At 36.9% G+C, this 9,148-nt stretch overlaps 1 protein-coding gene across 2 annotated transcripts in view; it reads right to left on the bottom strand.

The window, feature by feature from the left end:
- The window catches only part of LOC140187601 (SKA complex subunit 2-like), a 36,793-nt gene that overhangs the window by 26,570 nt on the left and 1,075 nt on the right, over positions 1-9,148 (bottom strand). The window contains exon 1 of one of the 2 annotated variants that reach the window (XM_072243088.1): positions 8,835-8,927. The exons of the other annotated variant lie outside the window; for it this stretch is intronic. The gene's annotated coding sequence lies outside the window, so the exon portion shown is untranslated. Of the gene's footprint in view, positions 1-8,834; positions 8,928-9,148 lie in introns of those variants that run through there. 2 annotated transcript variants of the gene reach the window in all.

The raw sequence follows: 9,148 nt of genomic DNA, 5'->3' as shown, positions 1-9,148 counted from the left end.
TAGTTGGATGCATCAGCAAGGGAGATGAGGCTGAGTACAGGGCTACGGTAGGAAACTTTGTCACATGGCGTGAGCAGAATTATCTGCAGCTTACTGTGAAAAAGACTAAGAAGCTGGTGGTAGACCTGAGGAGAGCTAAGGTACTGGTGACCCCTGCTTCCATCCGGGGAGTCAGTGTGGACATGGTGCAGGATTACAAATACCTGGGGATACGAATTGACAATAAACTGGACTGGTCAAAGACCACTGAAGCTGTCTTACAAGGAGACATCTCTATTTCCTGAGGAGACTGAGGTCCTTTAACATCTGCCGGACGATGCTGAAGATGTTCTACGAGTCTGTGGTGGCCAGTGCTATCATGTTTGCTATTGTGCGCTGGGGCACCAGGCTGAGGGTAACAGACACCAACAGAATCAACAATCTCATTCGTAAGGCCAGTGATGTTGTGGGGATGGAACTGGACTCTCTGACGGTGGTGTCTGAAAAGAGGATGCTGTCCAAGTTGCATGCCATCTTGGACAATGTCTCCCATCCACTACATAATGTACTGGGTGGGCACAGGAGTACATTCAGCCAGAGACTCATTCCACCGAGATGCAACACAGAGCATCATAGAAAGTCATTCCTGCCTATGGCCATCAAACTTTACAACTCCTCCCTTGGAGGGTCAGACACCCTGAGCCAATAGGCTGGTCCTGGACTTATTTCATAATTTCCTGGCATAATTTACATATTACTAATTAACTATTTATGGTTTTATTACTATTTATTACTTATGGAGCAACTGTAACGAAAACCAATTTCCCCCGGGATCAATAAAGTATGACTGTTATTTTTAAATCAACATGGACAATGTTGATATTGCCAAACATCAGAACAAGTACAGTCTCTTGTTTGTGCACTGAAGACCATTGGCCAGCTGAATTTTCCACCAAAATGAACAGCTATTTAGTGCTCATCATGGAAGTTCATTTTTCACAGGTTTCAGCATCAGGCTTTTAATTTTAACTGCCTTCGGCTGAAGGGAAATCTACAAGACTGCTGGCCTTGGAAACCTTCCGGAACAAACAGTTATTTTTATATATAAAGAGAATCAACAAGTAATTGCAGCAATTACCTTGCAGCTCATTCACCAAGATTCAATGACTCAATTACAGGGATGCCATCAGGAAAAAGACAGCAAGCTCCATGAGCCATATATTAAAATGATAGCTTTCCACAAAAATTTTACCTCCATTTAGGAATGATTTAAACTGGACAGACATAACTTTTCTCAGGCTATTTATGCAGCACTTATGCTCTTCCTACCAACCCAAATACCATATTAAAGTAAGTGATCAAACTAAGGAACATACATAAAATGCTGGAGGAACTCAGCAAGTCAGGCACCATCTATTGAAGAGTACAGTTGACGTTTCGGGCCAAGACCCTTCACCAGTATTGGGTTTAAAGATTTTATTTAAACTTTGTTTGCACCAATTCAACTCCTCTATTGATTGCTGTTTAAGTATGCCATGCAAGTCTGGAACTTCATGCTAATCTTTAATTACTGGAAAAAGCATAGTCATCTGTGACACAAATGGTAATAATTAAAAAGGACTACTAATTGATGAACTCTTAGATCCACTTTAAAAAACCTGAAATCACGTACATGAAATGCTCACAACTAGCCCTGCAGGAGGTACTAGGCTACACACTACACTGATGAAAGGAATTACAGCTGAACATCCCCATCAGCACAGCAGGGGCCAACACACACCCATGGACTAACACACACCCATGGACTTTTGCCATCATTTTAAAGAGCTGAGCAAATTTACTGAACTCATATCAAAGGTAAAATTCATTGCACTGTTTCCACTCTTGTGAGCAGGCACAGCAGTAGATCAATAACTGCAAATAACAGTCAAGGTTCAAAAACTTGCTTATGTATATTCCAGCAGAACCTATTAGTATATTAAAAGTTTTCATTTATAAATCTGACTATTGTTTGGTAGAAATTATCAAATGCATCAAAGCTATCAAAATTACATTTCTATCCAGCAACATTGTAGTAACATAGTAAAAAAAAGCAATGACGTTTAAGCTCAGAATATTTTCTGAAATTGCCTAAAAGTACTGCAACTGGATGCATTTTAGTTCTGCAAATTCTCCAACCTCTTATTTGCCACTGTTGCCAAGGCATAGGAAGAAAGCAACACTTTAGAAAAAAAAAACTTTAAAAGATATTCAGGTAAGGACCAGACAAGAGATAGATACATTATTAGAATCAAACAACCATTTGGATGTTCAAAACTTAAGCTTAAATGCATTGGCAGATTGTGATATTTTTCCCCCAAAGGATGCAAAGACAACAGCTTAACTTGCTGTTGCAATCAAAGACCTCAACAGCACTAGTATCAAAATAATATGTATAAACATTTGTATTTTTGTGGAAATATACTTACCTAATCTTGCTCAGAACTGAAAAGTACAAGAAACTTAAAATTGTCAAAATGCACAAGAACATTAAAACATTAACATACTTATTCTATGATTATTCAAAGCATAAGTATGAAATAAGAAAACAGTAAATGCCACAAACTTGCAGCATTCATATCAAAACACTAAGGGAATAAACGCATAATAAAGTCAACAGGCTTTAGCAGAAATTCAGATGCATTTTTAAACTTGTCCATCATGCACAGCTAAACATTCCCCAATTATCCCACTCCTCCTTCTACATACATAGCTATGCAGACTTACATATACTCAAACATTGCAAAAGCACAATCTATAACTGGATATTAAACAAGTCTACCCAGAATTACAGATGATTAAAAAGCTGTAACAATATGGCACAGTGGCACAGTAGCACAGTGATTAGCACAATGCTTTACAGTACCAGCAACTCTAGTTCAATTCCCACCGATGTCTTTAAGCAGTTTGCATGATCTCCCTGTGACCGCATGGGCTTCCCCTGGGTGCTCCAGTTCTCACCCACCTCCCACAAACTAAAGACTTACCAGTAGGCAAGTGAATTGGTCATTGGTAATTGTCCCATGATTAGGCCAAGGTTAAACTGGGCTTTCTGGTGGAGTGCAGCTCAAAGGGCCAGAAGGGCCTGTTACGCACTGTATCTCAAACATTCATCACCCATCTACTAAAGTTAATACTGAAATACAACAGTTAAGATCAATATTTGTAAAAGACTACTAAAAGATTGGTATTGTTACTTGTTGACCATTTGATGATTTTCCATTCTGTGCTGGTGATCTACCTTCAGATGCTTTGACAATACTATTGCACTGCTAGCTGTGAAACACAGTAGTGCAATAAAGTCAGAGCATCTGTCAGCAGCAAATCCAGAAATGTTCTGTAGAACTGCTCATCAGCTCCAAACTCAATAAATACACTTAAAATATGAAACTGGTTAAACATAGGGACAACCTTCAACAACTGGTTAAAGCATATAGAATACAAACTTTATTTAAAGAAACACACTCAGATCAAAGTTTAAGAGTAATCTGACAATTTTGAAGTTTAAAAATAAACCAGCTAGCTTAAATAATTAACTGTGCAAAACACAATTACACTCAGAATTCCCCCTTTCCAACTATTTAAATAAATCTCATATCTGCTTCCACATTCCATATCAGTCTTCCATACAACACATTTGTCCCTCAGGTGATGGAAAACAAAGATAAAGACTACAGCCTATTTATCGAGGTTTGTTAATGGCAATTGCAATTAACAAAGGGTTGAAAGGTTTGGAAGAAATTTCCTACTCACTGAAGTCTAAGCACCATTATTACAGCTCCATGGCATTAAAATAGTGTCCCAATTCCTCTCACTGTTTGAAGTAAAGTGTATAGTGTAAGAGTTTTATTTATTCAAGCATCTGGTTGGCTTTATAACCTACTGAACTACAGTTAATAAAAACTGAATTTACTGTTTTTTTTGAAACATGGCCATTTTGTTTGAACAAATGACAAAGGAATCCACCATGAAACTCTAATGGGAGGAAGGCATACATGAATAATGCATCATGCGAATGCAGAACGATGGGTCCACTGAGCATTTATTGCTGCAGCAGATGATGTAAAATGGGGTGGTGTATTCCTACCACACCACGTTTTCTTGTCAACTTTTCATGATCCAATGCTGAAATTCAATCACCTATGTTCCTTTATTAAATGACAATTGAACCAAAGTTAATCAGACTGTCCCATTGTACATTATATACCTCAACATCACACAAATATAAATCAAATTCATTTAGTAAATGCCTGTGGTGCACTTGTGTAATGACAATGAAAAAGTGCAAATCCTGAGCTATATGCTTATGAGAATAGCTTTTAATTCCAAATTACAACACTTATGATGTACAATTATGAATACTGTATACATGAAATACTTCCTCAGATCTTTATATCCCAAAATTTGCACAAAATATCAAAGATTTCATTTGATTATCCAGATAGAAATTAGAAACCTTGCAGGGAATAAGAATGATGAATCCAGAGCTTCATTCAATATATTTTCTTAAAATATATGGTGGATGCTGAAATATCAAAAATGGAACTTAATAATTTTCCATTTTTACACTAAATCCCTGATTTCCCCTACCTCCCTCCAAACATCACCTCCAACTTACCAAGTATAGATTTTCACTTACAAAATCCCACTTCCAAAGTTCTTGTAGTAGAAATGGAGTAAAGATTGATAAAAAAAAAATAAAATGCAAAGATCTATAAATCTTAATCGCCACACTGATCTGCTCGCCGGCCAATGCCCTTTTAATATTGCACTGCTTTCTTTCTGTTATCACTAGTAGTACAACATGAAAAGGGCACTGGACAAACGGACAAAGGCCACAGAGTTCGATGATTGATGGAAATTCTCAGACATCAAAGCTGGAAAATCAATGAAGTTTAATTTGGTGCGATCATCTGTGGGTTTTGTTAAAGATTAAACCTCTTAAGCTAGTAACTGGCACCAGTAGGACAACAAAGAATCAAACAAATGTAATTGCCTCTTCAAACTCACCATATTGGTACATTCACTACAACAAAAACAACAGTTTATATAAAGCAACAGCATATATACACAAAGAGAAAACTTAAAACATTCAGAGAAAATTGATATGATTTTCTAACACCCTGAATAGACTGACCAGAAGATAAATTCACAACTGAAGCCACTAAGCTCTTTGCAGACCAAGTATTTCATTTTCAAAAAATATACAGAAAAGATCACTTCCCTTCCCCCATTTATTTAAATGAAGTTTATTGGGAATCAACTTCTTACAGATTCATGGTTTCAAAGGTGTTGCATGCCACTAGATCTCTCAGCTAAACCCATCTCACCAGCAAAGAGCTGGTAGCTAGATGAATGCATTAAAAGAGACAAAAGAACAATTTATCCAAGAAAGGGATCTTTTAACCCAGATTGCTCATGCCAGATTATTTTAAACAAGGGAAGCAAGCAATCCAGTAAACCCATTACCTCAATTTTCCTCCACCTAGTGTTTTCACCACACTTTCAGGCACAGAATTTCAAATCATAGCTACCCTCCATTGTTTTTTGTCAATCGCGTTAAAATCTACCATCAGATCCTCAACCCTCCAACCAATGCATATTGTATTTGACCCTTTTCATAAAGGATCCCAGATGGTGATTTTCTTTGAAAACATTTGCAACCCAACAATTTATGCTTCTCTGATCCTTTATATAGAATTATCAATGCGTTCCAATTCATCCTACAATTCCACAAGGAACTATTTTCCTTCTCTCCACCCTGGAGTTCTTATTCCACTGCCCCAGCTGAGGGAAACTTGATCATCACAGAGCAGATAAAAAAGGTCAAGGAAGAATGTAGTTTTCATCACCCTGCTATAGGAAATACATTGAACTGGAAAGAGTGCAGAGTAGATTTGTGAGGATGTCAGGACTCAAGGTCCCAAGTTACAGGGAAAGGTTGAACAAGCTAGGACTTTATTCTTTGGAGAACAAGAGATAAAGAGTGACGTTATCAAGGTATATAAAATCATGAGGGGCAGTTAGGATGAACATAGTCTTTCTCCCCAAGAAAGGCAAACTAAAAACTAGAGGACGTAGGTCTAAAAACAAGAGCGGAAAGATTTAAGAGATTCGCGGGGCAACTTCTTCTACATGAATGACTTGCCAGAGAAAGTGGCTGAGGCAGGTACAACAACATTTGGATAAGTATATAGTTTGAAATGAAGGAAATTGATTACATGTGAGGATGAGCCAAAGGGTCTGTCTCCTTGCTGTATTAGTCTATGATGATCCAGTACATGGCTCAGCTGATTCCTGAATCAACATCTTTTGCATATTGTCTCTGTCGTGTGCAGCATTCAATGACTCTATTGTGTTTCTTTCTACTTACTGTTAATGCCCACAAGAAAATGAATCTCACGGTGGCATTTGATGGCTATATGTACTTTGATAATAAATTTACTTTGAATAGTTCATCCACTCAATGTGTGAGCATAAGCACAGATATTGAACCACCACGTCAGAAAATTTTGAATACAAATCCTGGATGTAAAGTCAGCACAAGCACTTGGAAATTCTGATTATGGATCAAAACTGATCAAATGAAGATTCTGGAATGAAACACTCACTCCCAAAGACAGTATGGTGGGAAAAGTATGAATAGTGATTTGGAGAACAGAGGAATTTCATCCAGAAAGACATTTTTCTGGAATTTGATCTTACAATTTATGGATTTATTCCATTTATTTTTTACTCGGTTATTCTGAAAGACAGCTCTGTTCTTGAATACCAACTTTAAACAAATACATCGTATTCTCACCACCAGAATATAATATGATTCTTTCCCTCCCACCATGTGTATGCTACTGAAGCTTTTGCCAATGGAACATTTCAATACACTCGCAGCTTTTCTCCTGTCTCCTGACATGACCTGGCCACATACTCAAATTTCATCCATCAGCCCTATATCTACTGGGCTATAATATCACCAGTGCCTCACTTTAAAATTCTCATATGCATACAACTTCATACTTAATTTCCAACCTCCTCAAGCCACATAACTCTCCCAGAAAATATCCTCCAATTCTTGCCTTTTGAACATCAAGATAATAAATATTTCCATCTCTGACCCCAATGATTTACACATAAACTTTAAAATTCCAGTTATTCCAACCCATCCCCACCCAAGAGAAGCTCTTAAAGCCTTCCAGCTTTTTAACACAGCTCAATGCTAAATTAGGCCTATAACAAACTTAGGCAGGGGCATTGTAGTACATTGTAGCAGCAAGTAGATGCAAGTTAAAGTGCAGAGTACAAAGGACAAGGTGGCTTCCATATGCACAATGGCCAAATAATTTAATTACCAAATATGTAACGAACAGAACTTGCATACCTCAGTTTCATTTAGGGGGAAAATTCAACAACATGCCAAATAATAGCAATTAGCTTTTGTCTTCGGAATTTTAAAGAATGAATAAAAGTGACTGAACTATATTGGCAAGAGTTTTATTCTTCATTCCTAGGTTCACGTCTTTATCAACCCAACTGTCAAACATGGAAAGCAAATTTCAGTACAGGAGAACCATTTCTATTTTTCTCCAAATACAATGCGTTATTGTTTACTTTTCATATGATACAAACTGGCAGAGAATGTCAAAAAGCTAAGGAAATAACACAAACCAGATTTCTAAATGATAAAAAAGACCAACTTCAAAATAATTCTTAGACTACTGCAACATTTTCCCAGTCTGATTTGCCCTTTTCTTCATTAAGTATAAATCTCACCTCAAGTAACTGCAGCTGCGACGCAGACTATCAAATGCTCATTCATGCTGAGGATGAATACATCCCAGGCCTCTCCCTACACATCAATTAACCAGTGAAATTTACCTTAAAAACATCACTGAATATCACTATCAAACAAAAAAAAAGTGGCAGTAAATAAAATTGGCAAACCTGCATATAAGTGCTGACATTTTCAAATACAATGTTCTCAAATACATTTAAAAAAGCAAAAATGGGTTTTCATGCAGTTGCCATGGCAACAGGGAACGATTATTACTGCCAGTTCTCCCAACTATTTCCATTTATTTAATTCATTAAATAATGCAGATTTTTTTCCAATGTTAGGACAAGATCACTTCAACATCAACGCTAGCAACTGGTTAAAAAAGATTCCTGAAATCTATACTCCAAAAAAAAACATACAGGAACTCAATTTCAACATTAAAATATATACTTTCAAAAAAAAATGTGCTTGTTTATAAATAAATTAGCAAAAAAACAGCTTTGACAGGTGATTTGTTTTGTATTACTTCAAGAATTTATCAATTCATCCAACAAGAACAAGGGAGAGTTAAGAATCCGAGTCATAAAGAGGAGGATTAAAAAAATGCCTCCACACCCACATGCAATGCTCCTCCCACACTCTAAGCTCCCTAAATTGAACAGTCAGCCAAGGTGGTTCTGTGCACTTATTGACAACAAGCTTTTTAAAAGCCTAAATGAATTTTCTATTGTGTTTAGCATATTAAATTCTGGATCAGAATAAAAACATAAAAATCTATATAAAAGTTACTGAACTTTAAATAGAGGGACAATTTTTCAGGCAATTGATACTTCCTCCTTCACAAGTACATCTCAATGAGCATTAGATGAGTTTCTTGAAAACTGCATTTATTGAGAGGCAAAGCCTCAAATTAATCACTGACATTCCAGGTTTAACTCTACCCACTCAGCTATTGATCAACCCACATGAAATGCTTTTGTATGCAAAGATGAGACCAACTCAAAAGCAAGTGTTTTTGACATGCAAGGTGGCCATACATTTTTACCTGGATAAAGAATTTCAAATTTTAGTGACATGTCTAAAACAGATCATGAAAACTCAAGCAGCTCCCTTACACGGAGGAAACAGTCCGTCCAAAGACTTGAAGGTATCTTGTTTCCTTAAATTGAAGAGCACAAGAAGTCAAGAGAACGTTTAATATTTTTTTTCAGAGCTGGACTGCACCAGAAAAGAATGAAGCTCTAGATGTCCAGCATCTGCAGAATCTCTTCTGTTTATGAATACCTTACGTTTCCAATAGCCTGGCACCTCGCGAAATGAGCGATTTTAAATGGTGAGACACTAGTGCAATTCACGAGA

This window comes from Mobula birostris, chromosome 25, assembly GCF_030028105.1.
Source record: "Mobula birostris isolate sMobBir1 chromosome 25, sMobBir1.hap1, whole genome shotgun sequence".
NCBI classification, from domain to species: Eukaryota; Metazoa; Chordata; class Chondrichthyes; order Myliobatiformes; family Myliobatidae; genus Mobula; species Mobula birostris.
The sequence above is the reverse complement of the archived record's forward strand: the minus strand, read 5'-3'. Positions and strand labels throughout refer to the sequence as shown.